This window comes from Coloeus monedula, assembly GCF_965178545.1.
Source record: "Coloeus monedula genome assembly, chromosome: 10".
Lineage (NCBI taxonomy): Eukaryota > Metazoa > Chordata > Aves > Passeriformes > Corvidae > Coloeus > Coloeus monedula.
The window spans coordinates 26,383,054-26,403,802 of record NC_138790.1 but is presented as its reverse complement, the minus strand read 5'-3'; the positions used below and the strand labels follow the sequence as shown (position 1 = coordinate 26,403,802).

The window sequence follows — 20,749 nt, the reverse complement described above, 5'->3', positions numbered from 1 at the left end:
CTCAGGCAGCAACAGAGATTGCATATGCCTGTAGCAAAAAGTCTAAACCCCAGAAATGGTATTTAGCAGCTTATCTTATCTACAGATAAGCTCATAAAATGTACTGACTGGTTAAAAATAGGTTTTAAAGTTCTTGGCAAACATCTCGACCTTTTTATTCTTTGTTTTTTACTGCAATACAAAAATACTGTTTCAATTATTCTTATTGGCTTTTCTTGGTCTTTTTGGAAAAGGACCAAATTATTGATTGGTGTTTTTAGCTTTTAATTGTGCCTCAAGTGCTAAACTTATTCCTACTATTTGTTTGCAATATGTTTAGGCTATGTTTAGGCAAATGCAAATGTACGTGGTTATTCAGTGGCTTTGGCACTCTGAACAGAATGTACTGAACTCCTGGGGCTTGGTACAAAGCCTCAGCCTCCAGCACTAACAAAGCCTGTGCAGGCAGCAGCTGAAATTGGAGAACTACCTAGGCTTGACAGGGGGGTTCAGAAGATCTGGGAAGACCTGAATCCTGTGCCTAGCTTTTGTCTTATGGACTGGATAAATGGAATAAGGGCATTTTTGCCTATGTCCTGTTAGCTGAGGGTACTCTTGAGGTCTGGGCATGCTCAGCCTGTAGTGCTGGGGCCTGTGGAGCCTTTGCAATGTAAAGTTTACCAGCAAGGTTCCTCTGGATGTATTGACAGTCAGTGTGTTCCTGAAGCATAATGGAGGCTTTCCTTGGACAAACGCCACAGTGCTGGAAGTGAAGCAAGCCAGCACGGTGCCGCTGCCTGCTGCGTGTTCATTGGCAGCAGCTCGGGATTTTTACAGTTGTTTGCCTGTTACCCAATCTATTTCAAGCTGTGATGGAATAAGGATGGCATTCGATCACAGTACTGCACACAACTGTTTGGCTTTTATAACCCATGTTTTAAATGGGAGGTTTTTCTGTGTGTGCTTTTGTCTTCAAATAACTTCAGACTCATAGGTTTAGGCTTGGTGCTCTCTGCTGGCCTTTTCTGTGGCCTGATGAGAGAACTCACAACTCTTGCTCCAGAGGGTGCTGGGTTACTGAGGTGGGAATCCCTTTAAAGGAAGAGGGTAGTGATGGCTGTGGGGCACATAGAACAGAGCCTTCATCCTGGGTCTAGGTCTCATGACAGAAATTAAAGATGTCTTTGTAACTCTGTCTTTTTATTGGGCTTTATTTATCCTCTCTACAGGTGTCTGTGTCTCCTGATCTTGGGTTTGTTGAGCAGGTTGCATACTATGTAAAGGCTTTAATATCTGGTGCTACAGGATAAATCTCTCCCATCATGGCAATGATCAGCCGCTAATGCTGGGTCTAACACTGTTTTTCTGTGTTCATGTGCCTCTTAACAGTGGAATGAGCGGCCTCCATCTACCACATAACATACACCTAAAACTGGTGCTCTGTTTTACCCCCAAGTCTGAGACTTCTGCAAGCAGCGTGTCATGCAAGCTTGGCCTCACACTTTTCAGTGGATTAGGTACATTTTTGGTTACAGTGAAGTTTAGTCTCATGTCACTTGTTTCAGTGCTGTGGGGAGTGAGGCAGCAGGTTTGCTGCTTCCTGCAAGTGAGTGCAGCCAGGAGATGGATGTTTGCCATCTGGGAGGAAAACCAGGACTGGCATAGCAGGTAGTCAGTTAGTCACGAGAAAAGGTAAAAAAAACACTTAGTGGAGAGAGGGATGAAGTACAGAGAGGCAGAGAGGCAGGGTTCAGTCATAGATGTCTTTTGTCTCCTTACATCATAACCTGAGAAACTCTGGAAAGCAAATCACCAAAGCTGCTGCTTTAGGCTGTCTTCGAGTGAAAAGGAAAACCATGGGACATCCCTGCTTTATTCTGAGTGGTTTTCACAGCCTACGTAGATAATTGATATCCATAAAACAAACATGCATTGGTTGTCATTTGAAGTTAGATTTTTGCCCATATATTCTCTTGCTTTCCTGTTTTGATAGCCAAGTTTTTATAAAATATCTGCCTTTTCGTTTTATATTTCCAAGCTGCACTTACAAATACCAGATTTGGGGCAACTGTGTACCTCATCCATACACAGAAATATCTGATACCTATGACACCCTGGGACTGGAGCCCTCTCTCAGCCTTGAAAGCCAGAGCCCAGGGGCTGCTGAGCCGTTGTGCAGGCTTATGCTGCATGCGTGAGAGACAGTCACCTTCTGCATGAAGTGAAATTACAGCTGATGAAACCCCACCTGTGCATAATGTAGGTTAGAAGGAAATCTGGAGTAGCTGGTATGTTAGAGTGAACTACAGTTTGTGCTGTTGGGGCCCCAGGGATGGCTCGTTACTGCAACAGCTATTTCCCCAGGAAACCTTCACTTGAAGTAGAGAGGCAAATTGTAGCAATTTGGCCCGATGCGAGTACATGATGCCCCAAAATCTAACTGTACAGTCACTAAAGAGAAGGCTGTTTGAGTCAGCTTTCAGTGAGAAGCATACAAAGAATTTGATCCTTAAAAAATCTAGCTAATTCATTGTCTAATTTTAGAGTTCAGCTCCTCTACTACAGATTTTGTCTGAGGGACAGCTCAGAACCACTGAAGCCAAGGCTAACATCCTATCTTATCCTGGTTTTACTAAATCAGAGTTAGGGCCAATAAGACCCAATGGGTCTTATTCTTACATGTACTTCATTGATGTGTCCTTTCTGTTGATTTCAGGGTTATGAACCTTTCTGCAGCAATATCTGAAGCAGCCAGATTCCAGCTTAGATCAAAGTCTTTAAGATTCACTTGTGATTTCCAGTAAGGCTTCTTTGTGGTATTTCTGATTAACATTATGAAGTCATAAGGTTTTATTGTGTCTGAAATACCATAGGAATTTTCTGCTGACCTTTCAAAACTTGTTATAGTTCAGTGCCCTTTGTTTGTGATTTCCAAAACAACCTGTGTCCTGTAAAAGCAATTCTTCACAAAGCTTTGAATGTGTTTTCCAGCTCTGCCTGGGGGTGTCCCTGATCCAAGCTCTGCTTTGGTGTGAATGCATGAGAAGCTGAAAGAGAGACTGATTACGTTCTGCAGCTCACCTCCATTTTTCCTCTTGTGTTAGGGGCCATAAAGCAGAAAAATAATTGAAAAATGGGAGCTGAAGACAGTGCTGTGTATGTGCTTGTGAGAGCTGGTTGCCCTTTTTCTTCCTTGCCTCTTTACTCAGTTGTTGATGTATTTGGATCAAAAATGGAGGATTTTTGTCTGGCTGAGGCAGGCTGGCTGACAGCTGGTAGCCTGGACGGGCTACTTGTCCTGTGGTCCTTGCAGCAGCTGGCTCTGGGTGACCAGCGTCCTTTACTTAGAAGGCTGATACATCCGTGGGCTGTGACACAGTAAACTGAGCAGCTGAATGCTTTGGGGCCTGAAAAAAACAACAGAGGGTTGAGTTTTGTTGCATTTTGAGCTTGTTCTGTGGAAGGGAAAAGTAACACTCTGGCATTCTTTATTCATGTCACCCCAACATGGAGTATGGTGAGTTGCAAAGCATGATAGGTGTAGACAATGTTTGTGCTGATAACAGGGGTTGAAATGTTTCCTGTCATGGAAAAGATGAACAAGCCAGTTCCACATCACCTTTCTTTTCTGAGACCTGTGACTACTGTCAATGTTCCTGCTATTTCAATTCATGAGCTGCTGCCCTGTGTGGTATTAACACCATCGCTATGGTCCAGTGTCACCTTCCCAGAAATGGATGAAGGGAATAAGAGGGCATGAGCCTCCCAGTGCTTCTTCCTCCTGTCTCCTGCCCTTCAAAATTTACTGTGTTGTGAACTGCTTGAGATAAAGCAGGGGCAGGAGAGCACAGAGACAATGGTGGCAGCAGAAGAGAGCATAAAGGGACCAAAGAGAGAGGAAATGCACGAACCACGGGTAGAGAAGGCCAGGATGCCATCCTTGGTGCTAAAAATCTTTATTTTGGCCATCGTTAGCACCCTATGCTGAGGAAAGAGCAGGCCTCCAGAAGTGTTCCCTGTTATGCTTGGCCACAGTAATCCATACCTTGAGCATGGAAAAAGCCCTCCCTTCCTCCTGACAGGTGGAGGAACTTGGCCAGTCCTGAAGAAATCCATCCCAGATGTGTCCCCTGTAGTCAGTGCTGCAGGATTCAAACTCGTGCTCTGGCAAGCTCAAAGGAACATTATCAAAAGACCAACAACAAGCTCACCTGATGCAGCTCTGGGCTTTTGGAAGCTCATGTTCCCAATCAGATGTGATGTAAAAGCCTCATTCTACAGGCAGATGATGCAGTACCAATAAGTGAAGTCTTTGTAGGCATGAAATTGTCATCTAAATTCTACTTCTGGAGGCCTTGCACACATGGAACACAGCAGCTATATTTGCTGGGAAAACTAAGAGGTGCAGGACCATCCCTCTGACCGGGAAGCACTGAAACATTAAATAGAAGAACCTGCAAGTTCTTTCTGCAGTTTTATTTTCTTGCTACAATTGCGGGCAAAGAGGACTAGATTTTTCTGGAGCATACACCTACAGTGGAGAGCCCTGTGTCCATTTGTCTTTGCTATGAGCAATCAGTATCAGGGTTGACTGAACAGCAGCTTGTGTGGATGCACCAGGTGTTTTATGCATGAACTTGGAGAACCAGATACTGATTGATCCTAAGACTTTTTTTTTTCACAGATGTTCTGAAAGGGGCAGTTGGACAGAAATCCACCTTGGTGAATCTGAGACACTTGGGTCTCTTTTATTGTCAAAAAGGGAAGGTAGCCTAATTAACCATGCTGTAGTTGTTGCCAACACCAATGGTACATCTCTTAAGCCAACAAATACCCCTTGCAGTGGATGTCAGTGGGTACAGAACTAGACTGCCAAGAAACTTCTTGGAATTTCCTTTCGTTTTGCTTCCTTGGGAGCAGGATCTTCTCCCAGCCACCCTTAGCCAGCATGAACTGCTCCTCTATAGACTGATGCATCCTTAACGAGCATGGTTGTGCTCTGTCTGCACTTGGTTTGCCCTGTGCTATCCAGCTTGCTCACTAGTGATACAACTTGGTACCTTGAAAGTCTTTTCAAGTACATGGGGCAGGTACTTCAGGAAGAGAAGAGTGATTCAGTGCTAAAGCTGCCCATTCTTTATACTTGAGCTTGTTCCTGTGTGTGTTTGGGCACTCATGCATATCTCCTCTCCAGCATTTTATGTCCCTCTTCTCTTTAGTGCTTTATCTCCCTTCTGCTCTTTAGTGCTCGTTATCTCTTGTCAGCTCTCTGTGCTACAGAAAGGAGGACACTGAGGGGAGTGCTGTGAATCAGCCTCATCTGACATCTCCAGGAGAGCTGTGCATGTGGTGATGGATGTTTCATGTGAGTGTCCTTCTCCTCCTACAGCTGTATCATACATCTAAGCTCTTGCTGCTGGCTCCTGTAGCACATTCCATGCTTTGGTTTTCCGATCCCTGCCTGGGTTCTCTTTTGCAGGCGGCTGCTGGTGAGTAGCCTGTCTGCTGTCTGGCTGCAGCCACTGTCCCAGTTTAGTTTCCTCTGTCATTCATTAATAGGTGACCACCTTGTGCAAGCTCCATACCCACCTGTCTGGAAATCATTCTCTGCCTCTGGTTGTGAGTGATATCTGCATGTTTGGTTCATCTTCCACTTCCTGGCTCTGAGTCTCCTCCCATTCCTAAGCAGTGTGTCTCTGCTGCACACAAGAAAATTGTGCTGGGGTCAGGCTGGAGTGAGCCAGGAACGATCATCCCCCAGCGGCTTTACACTCCTCACAGATACCTGAAGGAACCAGTGAAAGTGGCTGGTGTCCAGAATATGCAAATGCAGGTGTGTGACAGATGAACCAGTTGCCCATTTTTTGTGACTTGAATAAAGCAGGTGGATGCAGACAGGCAGGGTTCTACTGGGGCACCCTCCTTTGTGCATGTGGCTGCTCCACTTTGTCCCCAGTGCCACATTACTGCTTGTGGGCCTCTGCCCTTGGCCTGTGGTGAGAGAAGATGAGCAGCTGGCAGGAAGATAGCAAGAATGTGCTACTTAAACACAGGTTGCTAATGGCTGTGTTCCCAGTCTCCAGATGTGTGGCTGCTCTGTGATGCCGGGACCTCCCTCTGTGCTGTGGTAGACAATTCCATTATTAGCTTGGTGGCAGCTTTCCATATGCCAACACTCATGACTGCAGGACTGTTTAATTTTCACTACTTTGAAGTATTTAATTTGTCACCTGTTAGCTTCTGCTTTGTAAAGATCAAATGCCAAAGTCCTTACCTAGATTTTTACTCAGTTAGGGCTGGGGCATGGATCCTGTCTGAACAGACCATTATATCTGGTCAGGATCAGGGGCAGGATCAGAGGCAGCATAAGGTCTTGAATTCAGAAAGTCAGTCACTTCTAGGCTAATCAGCAGAAAACCCCCATCTTCAGGGATGGGTATCTAATCTCACTTCTGCTGTTAATTTCTGTTTGGAGAAATGAAAAATCAGTACTGCTAAAAACACTGCCCACTCACATTTCGAAGCTGGACTGTGCAGATGAGGTGTGCAGTTGTGAGTGCCTGACTGCAGGTTCTGGCACCTCACTAGCGTGGAGAGCTGCTGCTGTGAGCAAATCATCCTGCAATTCACTGCTGGGGGCCTCTCTTTAATTATTGAGTGCCAGAATAGATGTATATTGAGTTACTTTACTGGCAAATATCATCTCCAGCATCTCATATAACTCTGCGATGATCTCAGTTTTCTTACGAGCATAACATGGTCTTCTTCAAAGAATCTAAAACAAGACAAAATGTGGTTTTATATATTTCTTGTCTAGCAGTACATGTTTCCAGAGAACAACAGGTTGTACACTGGCTTTGAGGGTAGCCTTCCCCGGCACCATGGATTGCTCTTACTCACAGTCAAGCCTGCACTTGGATGTGCAGCAGAATGAAGCAGGATGTGCATGGTGCATTTTTAAACCATCCAACCAAAACAAAAAACCAACCCCTCAAAAATTTGGCAAAAAGAGAGAGCAGTATAAGCCAGCACAGCTTTATGGGAGGAAAGTCCTGCTTTTCAAACCTGATTTCCTTTTATGACAAAGTAACACACCTAGCTGATCAAAGGGAGCCAGTTGATGTAATCTTTTGAGATTTCAGTAAAGCTTTTGGTACTGTCTCTCATAATATCGTTCTGGACAAACTGTCCATCTCACAGCTGGATAAACATGTCATGTGATGGGTGAGCAACTGGCTCACGGGTCGGGTGCAAAGGGTGACAGTGGCTGGCTGACATGAGACTGGCACTGGTCCTTTAGTGGGGTTCTGCAGGGCTCCCCCCTTGGCCCTGTGCTCTTCAACATCTTCATAAATTACTTGGATGCAGGACTTGAAGGGATACTGAGCAAGTTCACAGATGATGCAAAACTGAGAGGATCTGTTGACTCCCTTGAGGGCAGGAAGACCCTGCAGAGACACCTCAACAAATCAGAGGACTGGGCAATCACCAACTGTATAAAGTTCAATAAGGGAAAGTGACAGATTCTGCACCTGGGATGGGGCAACCCTGGATCTACAGACTGACTGGGGAATGAGATGCTGGAAAGCAGCACCTGGAAAGGGACCTGGAGGTCCTGGTTGACAGAAAGTTGAGTATGAGTCAGCAGAGCCTGGCAGTCAGGAGGGCCAACTGTGTCTGGGGGGCATCAGGCCCAGCATCGTCAGCTGGGCAAGGGAGGGGATTGTACCGCTCTGCTCTGTGCTGGGGTGCCCTCACCTGGCCACCACACCAATATAAGAAAGGCATTAAGCTATTAGAGAGTGTCAAAAGGAGGGCAACAAAGATGGTGAAGGGCCTTGAGGGGAAGCCGTAAAAGGAACAGCTGAGGGTTCAGCCTGGAGAAGAGGAGACTGAAGGCAGACCTCATCACAATCTACAGCTTTCTCTTGAGGAGAAGAGGGGCAGACAGTGATCTCTCCTCTATGGTGACCAGTGACAGGACCGGAAGGAATGGCCTGAAGTTGTCAGAGAAGGTTTAGGTTACATATTAGAAGAAAGTTCTTCATCCAGAGTGTGGTCGGGCACTGGAACAGGCTTCCCAGAGAAGTGGTCATAGCATCAAGCCTGACAGAGTTCAAGGAGCATTTGAACAATACCTTCAGGAACATGGTGTGACTCTGCAAGACCAGGAGTTGGACTCGATGATCCTTGTGGGTCCCTTCCAACTCAGTATATTCTGTGATTCTGTGGATTTTGCTCTCACTGCTCTGAAATACTCCATTTGTCAGCTGTTGCTGTAGAAGACCTGGCTGACATGTCTTGAGGGAACTGCAGTAGTAGTTCTGGCCAAGTGGTGCATGACTCCAGAGGCTGCCTGCATCCATGCAGGCTGTACCAGTGTCACTTGCAGGAGCACTTGAAGATGGGGAGGGAGAGAAAATCAACATCCACATTCATATAATTTTTCTCATCTTGCAGAGATGCAGATGGCTGCCAGTGTTCCCTCATCCCTTTCTGTCCTGCTGTCACACACAGGCTGCAGGCATTAGAGCTGCAAGCAGTGGTGGAGAAAGTGGCCATGGATCCCTTGACCTTTAGTTCCTGTAAAATCCTCTGGATAATGTAGTCTCCAATGCTCACGACCATGATACAACTATTATATATGTTCTTTCTAAGTATGGCAAGCAAAACTTGTCATTCCATATTTTGCAAAAGAAATAAAACTGGTGAATTCCTTGTAATCCTGATGATAGTTTACAAAAGAAAGAAACATTACCCAATGCCTAAATGGAAGAAAAGGCAATACTGTGGTTAGTCGAATACTTTTGTTATTCTCAAGTTTCAGCAAATTTCATGAGTCAGGCAGGAGCTGTGAGCCCGAGGTCCCTCCTGTGTAACCCCTCAGCTTTGTCCCCTGCAGCAGTGCTGGCAGGTCCTACAGCTGGCATCTCTGGTATTGCTGTATCCCCGGGCTGGCGAGAGCAGGGAAGCAGGGCTCCATCTACCGCTGTGTGGGGAGAAGGCAAAAATAATCAGGATGGCATTTCTCCACATGGGAAAGCTACTGGATACGGTGAAGTACGTGTGCTTTTCTTTTTTTTTTTCTTCTTTTCTCTCTTTTCTCTTTTTTCTTGTTTTTTCCTTTCCCCTGTGGCTTCCAGAACCCTTCACTTCCAATCCAGTTCGCTGATTGGGACATTGTGCAGGTCTGTAGCTGGGGACAGTCCCCACTTGTACACCATGTTATGTGAGTCTGGAGAAAACAGCAGGGAAACAAAGTGACTTGTACACACACACACAGAGAACTGGAAGCAGAATCAGAAAGGAACCCTGATTTCCAGTCTGTTTCTCTGACAGGATGGGGTTCATGCTCCAAAACATATTGAATACAGAGAGCTCTTGGAGGGCTGCAAGAGCAGGGACAGGGTTAGGATCGTGCACAGCTCTGCAGCGTTTTGTTTGATTTGCCACTGCTCTGTTTCTGAACTTCCAGTACTTGTATAGCCAGAGATGTGTTCCTTCTATACGTACATACACACAGGCATTTCTATGAGAACTGAGCTCTGCATGGGCCATAGGTCCTCTTCTGCCAAGCTTGGGGATGCAGCGAGGAGTGTGAGCCCTGAACCCAGGGCTGTGTGCAAGTTCTGCAAGCAAATTCGGTCCTCAATACTTTCAGCTAAAATCCTACTCTCTGCCTTGCACATTGTACCTTAATAGCGGACTAGGTTGTCCATGGAAGTTGTGGCTGCCCATCCCTGGAAGTGTTCAAGTCTAGGCTGGGCAACCCAGTCTAATGAAAGGTGACCCTGCTGATGGTGGGGTTGGTGGACAAGATGGTTTTTAGAGGTCTCTTCCAACACAAACCAGTCTGTGGTTCTATATTGAAAATGGAATATTTTCCCCTGCCCTTTATCTTTGCAATCACCTGAATTAACCCTGCTGTGCTGGGTGAGATACTTCTTTTATATACCTAGTACTGCCCAATTTGAATAACTCCTGAAGGATAATGTGTATAGTGTCATTCTAGAAAAAACAGATTTTAGGATTTAGAGTACTTGAAGAGATGCTAATTTTTCTTTGCAAGTGATTTGCTGGTAGTGAGAACCCATTGTTATTCAGTGCTTGCAGGGAACATGAGAAGTGTCTGGATTCTTAGGCTTCCACAAAAAACTTAACTGGTAGTTCTTCACTGATGGCAGGAAGAGTCTGAGTTTACACTGGGAGAGATTGTCTCAAGTTATGTGAACAGATGTTTCAGATTTGAGTTCAGCCTGGCAGAAAAGGGAGAACAATCTAGTCCGCAGCATTTCCCATCTTTTGCCTGGGGAAAAAAAATCAGAAGTGAGTTTCTTTTTTTCTTTTTAACTGTGTTTTTCTTTACCATGAAACTGAAATGCAAGGTCCTGGAAAGGAGGAGAGATTCACTTTTATCCAACCCAGTACTTAAAGCTTTTCACCTGTTTGCTCAGCTGCCTTTTACTTGTCAGCATTTTCATGTCTGGAACTGCAATTATCTCTGAAAAACATCACAGACAGTTAAAACCCCCCAAACCCCCTCCTCAGAAGACATGGTCTGCTTTCCACATTATGGTGTATTACACAGCCAGGCTACCCTTTGTGTAGTAGCTCATGTGCTGCAGCAAGAGGAACATAAAATACTTCTCCTGACACAGCTGTCAACAATTAAACTGTGTGAGGCTTCACTCACAGAGGTCAGGGAGAAGCCCAGGGAAATCTGAAACAGCTTTTGAGAGAAAGCACTGAAAATACATGCCAGAAACCAAGGAATAGATTGCAGATGACAAATGTCCACAGACTATCAGGGAAGAATTTAGTTTGACAATGGCTGTGGAGCCATGGAGCTGTGCTGGATCAGGCTGCATGTGGCAGTGAACGGAAATAATTAAGCCAGATAAGCATGCCCAATACTGACTTTTATGGGAGAATTCACCCATGTATTCAATGGGCAGATCCCACAGACTGCTGGAAGGTGGAGGACCCTCCACTCCTGCTGATACTGCTGTGCAGTTTTTATACCATGCCTGTTGTCTGTAAACCCTGAGGACCTGTTTTAAGGCAGAAGATGGTGTTGTCACCCCCAGTCTGGGACAGGGCAAAAAAATGGTCTGTTGGGGTTGGAGAGCAGCAGGTGGTAACAGTGGAATGACATGTTGTAATGTGCCAGTCCTTGGCATATCCTTGTAGGCCTGGAGAAGATCAGGTCTGTCATGAGCAGTGGATAAAGAGATAAAAAGTGAGGGGAGCACTTGCACACATCACCCTGGGAGCCATGCAGGGGGGGCATGCTGCCAGGTACTGTGGGCACAGGCTGCCCCACCTCATCTCTTGGGCGGAATGAACTCCCATGTTTGGGGTGACCCCAGTGGTTCAGCTGCTGGCTAAAAGTGGCCTCAACAGCATCTCAGAGACCATGAAATCTTTGGGACTGGAGGAAGCAGAGCTGAACACCTGTATGTGCTCCTTGGAGCTACCACAGCCAGTGCAGCAGAGCTGTCTCCACACTCAGGACAACCTGGCCTCGGGTGGGAGCTCTCACGGCAGCACAGGAGCACAGAAGGAGTTGGTTGATTATAGTCCCTTGTTTATGTGGTAGCAGAGTCAGGCTGTATGCACAGTGCAGTCCCTGGAAGTTTGCTGCTGCTGCAGCAGTGTTTGTAGCTTAGGCCCTCAGCTTCCCAGGGCTTTCAATGCTGTGTGATGTGGGGAGTAGCTCGCCCTTTCCTTGGTCACCCCTTTTTCTCACAAAGTGTCTGCTGAATTCTGCCAAATTAAATTTATTCAACTCTCTCACACTGCAGCCCATGGTGATGCATCCCATTAAAAACAGCAGGTTTGAGTAAGGCTGGAAGTTCCCCAGGTCCCAAGAGAAGACTGGAATTGTCCCGGTTGCTGTGCCTGGGGAGAGCATGAGGGTGGTGGGAGATGGGGATCTGCGGGGCGCAGCGAGCGGTCTGAAGTTGGATCTAAAATAGCTGAACTGTGACGTATTCTCTTGACAGAAGTGGTGAAAGGCCACAGACGCTTCCTTTCTGTGACTCAGAAACTTGCAAATCTTCTTTGATTCACACCTTATAAGTAAAATTAGCCTGTGCCTCACTGCTGCCAAACTCTTTCAAAGCAAAGATACTTGTACAAAGGAATTCAGCAACAGAAATGCAATTCTCTTGTGGCTCAGATTACTGCTATTTCTGACTGGAAGCAGCACCAGAAATACTTGCAGGGATTTCCACTTTGCCTTTGAAAAGATGTGCATATTGTTGGTAGAAAAATAGCTATTTGGGAGGATAATTCACACATGTTAGGGGACAGGGAAGAGAATGAGCCCCATGAGGCTGCTGCAGTGATGAGTACAAGAGTTCAGCTTTGCACTGAAATGTTCAGTCACTTTGAAACAGGGACCTTCAGCTGTTGTTATCTGGGATGTTGTGACGTGAGCTGCAATTACTGCTGCTCAGGAGGACATTTCCAGCCCCAGGTTTGAGCTTTCACCCAGCACATGGGTCTTTATGCTGCTTATGCCTTGGTATCCCAGAGAGCTGTCAGACATATTCCTGCATGTGGGGACTCTTCAGGTGAGACTTAACGAAGGGAAGGATTTTGTTGATTCTTAAGGCAGCAATTGTTTGTGACACTGATGAGCTTGATGTTACCTTGAAATATGAACTTACCACCAGCTGGGAGAATCAGTCAAGAAAAAATCTGGCACTTAAACTCCATGCTGTTCACGGTCTGTATTTTGCAGCCAGCTGTAAGTGAAGCCTCAGTTCCCGTGATGATGCTCTTGGGGATGGAGCCCGATGGCTTCTGCAGAGTTGGGCATGGAGGCTGATGGACCCACGCAGCCCACGGAGGGGGGGTTCCAGGCCCCGGCACGCATCTGCCCGCTGGCAGCGACAGCAAAACATCATGGTCCCCTCCAAATGCCAGCACGGAGCAAACATCTCCAGCAGGGTTAGCTGCCTGGGACAGCCAAGGAGAGCCATGAGCTGTGGACTTCCAATGCAGAAACTTGTTTGCTCGTAATCTATGGGGGTGAGTGTTAGAATAAAGCCAAGAGTGCTCTGATTGTAGCCTGAAATGATGAAATAAGTGGTGGAAGGAATGGATGTCTGTAGCATAATGCAGAGGTATATAATATCTGTAGTATAATATATATATAATACACATGCAGACATTTTTCTTCTGGGCACACCAAGAGTTTTAAACCAAATGAGTACAAAAGTGATTTACTTAAGAAAAAGTTAGGCATGTTGCATTGGAAATAGAACTGGTTATATTTCTTTACCCCAAAATAATATATTTGTTATCTTTGGGTGTCAAGTGAAGCCTTGCTAAACAATGACATGTTTTTATGGCCGTCTTGGCCAGGTTTATTCTTTCTGCTTGATGGATGGTACACAGAGAAGTGTATCTTCAAGGAGTGCATTTTTTTGCCCTTTGGAAATGTGTGTGAAAGGGACAGCAGCATATGGACTTGGCATGCCCCAGGCATGGCTGTGGGAGCCTGGGAACATTTTGTGCCTGCAGCAAGTGTAGGAAGAAGGGAGGAGGAGAGTGGAGCAAGCGATTGCAATGAGCTGTGTGGTGATGGCAATGAGTTACATGTCTGTGAGCAGGAGCAGCAGGAGGGGCCCAGCCATGGCCTAGTCTTCATCACAGCTGAGGTGAGGAACAGGCCTCATACCATGCCCCTTCCTTGCCTCATGGGTCACAGCAGAATTGGGAAATTCTCATGAAGAGCCACAGGCAACATCTGGACTAGAGAATGCAGATAAAATTGCCAGCCAGAGCAAAATCAAGCCAGATGCTGAAGGAAGGGACAGAAGAGGGACAAAGCTCAGCTCTGTCAGCAGTCAGAGACTTCAGTTGTGAGTAGAGGCAGAAGCATGCCATGGCTTTTCCAAATGTACCACCATAAGATGCTTTTATGGATCAGAAACTCCAAATATTGTACAGAACAATGAACTAAAAATGAAACCGTAGATATCTTGCACAAATTGCAGGTGAGCACAGGGCAGGTGAGCACACCACAGGCAGATGGGCACACGCCACACATGCACAGAAAGCCTGAAAGAGGCTGCACGTGGCCATATCCTGCACAGCAAGTCTGCAGCACATTGTCTGAGGGAGATGCAGAGCAATTGCTGCTTGCAGCTGTAATAGTAGTGCATTTGATCTCTCACTCTGGATCTTGGAGAACAACCCCCTCAACTTGTAAATAACATGTACAGTTAAATAGGGTGTGTTTTGCTCTGCCCCAAATGTGCGATGCAGCCCAGGGAGGTCAAGTGAAAGGTTCAGTAGGTGTTGTTGCCCACCTTAACAGAAGATGTTCTGATTCACTTACAAGATGTGCTGACAGAGGCTGGGCCTGTGTCCTACTCCAACACTCTGAGCTGGTGTTGACACCCTGAGCAGGAGATGCTTTTATTCCCTCACTTCTTAATGTTGGTATCGCCCTCTTTTGCTTGGAGCAGCAGCAGCACCAGTCTGGCATCACTGCCAGACTTACCTGCACCAAGGACCAGGGGACACCATGCCATTGCCCCTCACGGTTTCTGTTGGACTGTGTCTTGTATGTGTTCATGCACTGGTGATGGTTAGTGATGGTTCCCATGACCTGGCATTGAATATCACATCCCATTTTTGTGAAATGATGCTGATTTGCAGATTCACAATCTCTTCCCAGACCTATGCCTGCCCCAGTAACTGCTGGGAACAGCACAAGCCCTGGCAGAGGTGCTAGAACTCCCCTGTGTGCAAAGCGTGCCAGACTACCACAGCATTTGCTTATGGAGCAGGGAGAAGCATGAATGGGAACAGATTTTAGGGTTATTTTAGTCAAGAAAATTCAGGGATGTTAATTGCTGAGCTGTCATCAATTTCAGTGACTGCAGAACCCAATTAGCCTCTAATTTTAGTTTCATGCTAATGCTATTGTCAGCTCTTTCTGTACAGCAGGTGAGGCAGTTTTAGACGTGGCTCCACAGCTGCTTTGTGCGGGTGGCTGGTTCCTAGAACCTCACACCCAACAGGGAAATTGGGGCAATATTTAGAAATGCTTTGAAAGGCCCTGGGGTTTTTATGCAATTTTTTTATTGCTGTTCCACTGCTGCCACACACACGTGGCTCACACAGGCATCAGCCTTCATCAGGCACAATTTTCCCTTGGCTGACACCCCACCTGGCAAAAGATGAGGCTTAACACAGTCCTGCTGGGGCTCACTCACTCACAGATCTGAAGGGGGGAGGCTGCTAATTGCAGGATGCCAAAGACATGCACCACTCTGGCCCTGTACCCGTGAGCAGCAAGGAAGGACTGGAGTGTTCTTCAAGCAGTGGCCACCTGTGGCTCTCTGGGACACTCTAGGAAGGATAGTCAGCTCTGTCCCACTGCTGCTGGCATGGTCTGAGTGCAGCCAGGTGCTCTCCTGGACATGTGTGCTGTGCTCTGTGCACCCCTGCTCTGGGTTGCAGCGTGGCTGCAGCAGCACCGAGGTCAGCCTGCCCAGGATTCCTCACCACTGTCAAGGGTGGGAATTCCAAATATGACTGTACTTGTGGCATTCTTCTGCTTGCAGGTATTTCTGCACAGCTCTGATCTCCCCATGTTATCCCTCGTGGATCTTAAACTGGTGTAAAAGTGGTGCCTGATAGAGTATCCTGGGCTGTCTGGAAACACCTGGGCACAGTTGGGTTTGGAGCACAGCTGGGAGGTTGGTTCTTTCTGGAAAATACCAAACACATAGGTGGGAACAAATGGGAGATGAGTGCCAACATCCGTACCAGGAGCTCAGCACTTTTATCCATTCGAGCCATGGGATGGGAAGAATGTCCATAGGATGTAGAAATTTATTTAAACATGTGTTTAATATTAATGAGTGGACTCACAGTACAGGCTTTCTGACTTGGAAGCCAGTTACTGACATAGAGGAGCTGAGCTTTATTTTCCGAGAATTGTTGTTCTCCAGTGGATTTGTGGGTGCAACACAGTGACATGTTAACTGTTTGGGCTTCCCTGTTGTGCTCTCAGCCATTCCGGAGGATGCACAAAGGCTGCAGGATGACTGAAACGCCGTAACGAGTTTTCCACAAAAAAACTCAGTGAAGCTTCAGAAATCTCCACTGGCTCATGCTGGTTCTGAGACATGTCCAAGCTGATGGTCACATAAGAGTCCTTATGGCTCCTTTTGAAGGTCTGAAGGCTTCGTCTTTCAGTGGAAGAGCTTTTCTGGGCATTATTTGTGCTGGACTGACCTTGAAATAAAACTGTTGCTAAGAACTGACAACAGAGTAGGTATGACAGCCCTGTCAAGGAATGGATAATCTCCCATCTTTAAATACACTTTCTATTTATGTTGGCAGTGTATGGACTTCTCAGGATTTTACCTACTATCCCAGACTGATACTTCATAAGTGCCACCAAGGGAACTTCTCAACTTCTCTGCATATCTCTTTCTATTTCAAAACTTCCTAACTGAATAATGGGAGTTGGCGGGTACATCGCTGCCTGTTGAAGCTCACAGCTGAAGAATGTTCAAAAGGAAATGAAAATATTTGGAAAGTATTTTTTTTACTATCAAACAGACCTGGAAATTGTATCAACTGAGGGGATATACCAATTGCTCCTGCAGCTTAATTTTTCATGGTGAGTTTATTTTTCATGTTTATCAGAATATTTCAGTTCATACCTCAGACACCTCAATCTCTGCAAGCCCTGGAGGGGCCAACAGCTCTGTGTGCCCCCAGATCAGCTGGCTGATATCTCCCTTGTGATAGGAGAAACATGATCTTCCCACTGGCTTGGACCTGCAGATGGGGGCGGGAGCACTATGAAACTGCAACTTAACCCAACACATAACCCAGCATTTCAGAATAAGTAAGCAAAGTATACAATGAAATAAGTTGCCTGCATTTTCTCAGAAAAAAAGATGAGCATTTTTGGGAAAGAATTATGGTTTTCCACACCCTTTTGTAGAAGCTGCTGTGGATTCCAGGTCGGTTGCTACCCATGGGATTGGCTGCTGGGGCTGGGCCACAGAGGGATGGTGGAGACTGACTTGGTTTTACCGTCTGACTCCAGAACTGGCTTCTGGCGTTCTGACTGACACTACCAGTGCAATCACCAGGGCCTGGCTGGAGTTAATTGAATTAAATGGGACACTTGCCAGGGACATCAGTTATCTCCTGCAGTCATTAGCACAAGAGCAGTGTAAGGATTAGCTCTTGTTTGCTGTCTCAGGTGTTAGTGGTGATACCAGCCAACATGTTAAGGTCTTGTCAGCAGCAGCGTGTTCTAGAAGAGACAGTAGCCTCTTTAGCTGGTAATACTCATACCATTTTTTTTTAAATGCAAGTATTCCTTGTTGGAGTCATTTTATTTTAGTCCTCACTTTGAATAGTTCGATGAGTTTCATTTCTTCTCTTTTCAGGGAGTCAGCAAACATATAAAACAGATACACTCACCCTTCTAACTGACAACACTTCCCAAAGATTCACTCTCCAGCCCTTGGAGCCTGCTTCACCAGCCCCGGGAGCATGGCCATGGTGTGGGGTGAGTGATGCAGAGGAGTCACTGTTTCTGGGTGTTGTTGGTATCACATGAACTCTGCAGCAGGGGAGGAAGGACCTGGGCTTTTGATTTATGAAGGATATTGCTCTGATAAATAAAGAAAAGATTAAACTACTGCAGGAAAGGGTGGGGATTCTGGATGAGAACTTCTGGTCCTGAAGGTCTGTACAATTACTGAAGAAGCAATGGGCACGTGCCCATATCTCACCTGCAGTGGTGCCCACATCCCATGTGCCCACGTCCCGGCTGAAGCAGTGCCTGTGTCCCACCCATGGCAGTGCCTGTTTCCCATGTGCCCATGTCCCCTCTGCAGCAGTGCCCACATTCCACATGCCTGTGTCCCACCCAGGGTGGTGCCTGCTCTTGGTGGCTCGCCTGGAAGTGAAGTGCTGCTGCTTTCTGGGGCTGGGGAGCACTAATAAACAAGCAAAACTGATGATGAAGTGCTTCAAGACCTGCTGAGCTCAGACATCTCCCCCGTCCACAGTGTATGGGGGGTGGGATTGTAGCCTCAGTACAGGGGGTTTGGGAAGTGCCTCGGCAGCAGAGCAGCCATCCCTGCAACCAGACAGTCTCCAGTCCCACTGGATGTTGGCACATGAAGCCTCTGGGTGAGTCTTGCCCTGTACAGGGCTGATGGGGAGGTTCTGCCAGAGCCACAGGAGCTGTGGCTGAACCATGCTGGGCTGGGCCCTCAGTGGGTGGGAACAGCCAGCACGGCAAACCTCGACCTTGGCTTATTCATGGATTCATCCTCCCATAACAGGAGGATGTTACAGGCAGGCTCTGTGGTGACGCTGCCAGTCCATGCTCCACACAGCCCCTCTGCACACTCTGGCTGCTGGGAAAGGCCCCTTGCTTTGGGGAGTCATTTTAAACTCTCTTTGAGGAGTCTTAAAAATTGCTGAACTTTCTAACTAAGTTCTTGTGATTGCATATTTATTGTTGAAATCAGCATGAAATATAAAACAAAGCCTAAAATCAGGGATGCTTTTGATTTTAGTGTAAATGCTGACAGCATTTTTAATATATACAATATTTTAGTAGTGAATGCTTAAAATTATTCTGGTGTTTGTGTCCTCAGCTATTTTTCTCTCTACTGTGGTTAGCCCTAGAGTCTGTGTTGGAATGAGTAACATGCAGAGATCTGAGACTTACGACAAGCTCAGCCTAGACTGCTTCAATACATGTCAGTGTAGGGCTTTTCTGGCAGAGCCATGGGGTCAGAGCCACATTGTGGCCCTGTTACACGTCAGAAGAACGGCTGATGCATTCCTTTGTGCTCACAAGACTGTAACAGCGCCAACTTTCACCTGGTTGAAGTCTGCCAAGATCACCAGTTTGAGTCCATTCTGCCATTGGAAAATTGTTCATTTTCATGGATAAGTCAGAATTAATGTTGTGTGGCGGTGAGCGTGCGGTTCAGTGCAGGGTCAGTGAGGTGCTGATGGGCAGTCTGGGGCTACTGGCCATGACCTTGGCACAGACTGCCAGGGCCAGTGCTGGTGCCAAGGCACAGCTGTTAATATCTCCTGTACTCTGCAGTAGTATCAAGAAATATAAGTATACAGGACTTGGGCAAATCCAAAAATCCACAAAATGCCTTTTGCTTTCTTTAACAGAGTCACATCAATGTTTCTTTCATGTAAAATGTCCATGGGCCTTTGCTGTTTCCAAAGTGAAGTGCATTCCAAGCAGTAACTGCAATAACTAGTAAATAGAATTGAAAGTGCTACTGACAGAAAAAATGCAGTAATCATGTAAGAGCAGAGCTGGTACAAAAAGTAGTCTTCATTAGTGTCAAAATGAGGCACATGTGAAACATTATCCTCAAGGGTACCACTTAAGTAGTTCTTTGCTTACAGAAAGGTATCATGGAAGGTTTGGATCAGAGTAGCGGTCAGCCTGAGCTATTTTTTAAGAGATAACTATCTTTTTGGAATTTCATGGGTAGGCTTGTCAGAGATGAGAAATACAGGTACAGAGTAACAAGAGACTTCAAAAGGTGCTCTTTGTCCTGGGCCCTTCTGTGGAGGACACAGTGTCCTGAGGGGATGCTGATACACAGCTGTCCGTACTAAGGGAAAAGCAGGAATGCTCACTTGGGGGTGTTAGAGGAGGAGCGCAGCTCCTCGGGGCACCCTGCCATCCCCACAGTATGGTGGGTATGGACCAGAGGCCGGAGGCTTCAGGTTTTGGGATGCTGGAGGGCATAAAGGCTCTTCCCATACTGTGCAGAAGTTTCCCATAAAAGAGCTCCATTCCCAGCCACAGAGCTTGGCTTGCCCAGGGAGTACAGCTCAGGGATGGTTCTATATCCTGTAACACCAAGCTGCTCATGTTGGCAGATTCTTTTTTAAGTGGAGGTGTCAGATTGTCCAGCCTGCTGAAGGAATCCAATTGGCAGGAGAGTGACTTGATTCAATAAGCAGAATTTTAAAATCACCATGGTTCTGTGTTTAACAGTCAGATTCTACAAAAATAGTTCCAGCTCTAAACAATTTCCCTCCCCACCCTCCATGTACTATCCCTTTTGGTCCTGCATGTCCCTATCTCCCCAAACTGCCTTGTTTTGTCTGGTACCAGTTGGCACTGGGGCTGCTCTACCTGTTCCCTGCAGGAATCAGCTGAGTCACACCAAGGCACCTGCGCACTGATGGGAGCCCAAGGCTGGGTGGCCAAGGAGGACACAGCATCTCGGTGCCTGGTGCTCCTGCCCACTTTGTGTGCCCCCTCAGGGACTCCAGGGAAGGAGAGTCTGAAGTAACCCCCTGCAGGAATGTGCAGAGAGATGGCAGAGGTCGATCTAAATCTCTCTATGGGAACAGCCAGGCAGGGAGGACCCACATCCCCCAAAGTGCCCTGTGGACCTTGCCCAGGGGAGTTTTGGAAAGGGTCAAATTCAATCACCATAAACAAGGAACTTTGTCCACTTGTTGCTGTCACACTCTGAGCCCTGAGAACCTGTAAGTCCAATGGGAGTTTAAAACACTCCCTTTAAAATGGGACCTGCAAATACTTTTGCAAGGCAAGAGAAATTCCCTGTGCTGTAGCCCTAAGCCTGCTCCAGTGCAGCTCCTCACTGTCAGCAAAGTTCCATGACTTTCTTTGGTCTCTTTTTTTTCCCCCTTATTCTCTCTGTTGAGGGGGATGAGGACACAAGTCACCTGCCTGCACTGCTAGCTGTTCCTG

General features: G+C 46.7%; 1 long non-coding RNA gene across 1 annotated transcript in view; it reads left to right on the top strand.

Moving 5' to 3' along the window:
- Positions 1-13,011, top strand: part of LOC309576551 — a 38,896-nt gene extending 25,885 nt beyond the window's left edge. The window contains exon 3 of the long non-coding RNA XR_014226694.1: positions 12,728-13,011. This is a non-coding gene — a long non-coding RNA (uncharacterized lncRNA). The remainder of the gene's footprint in view (positions 1-12,727) is intronic.
- Positions 13,012-20,749: the final 7,738 nt, after the last annotated feature.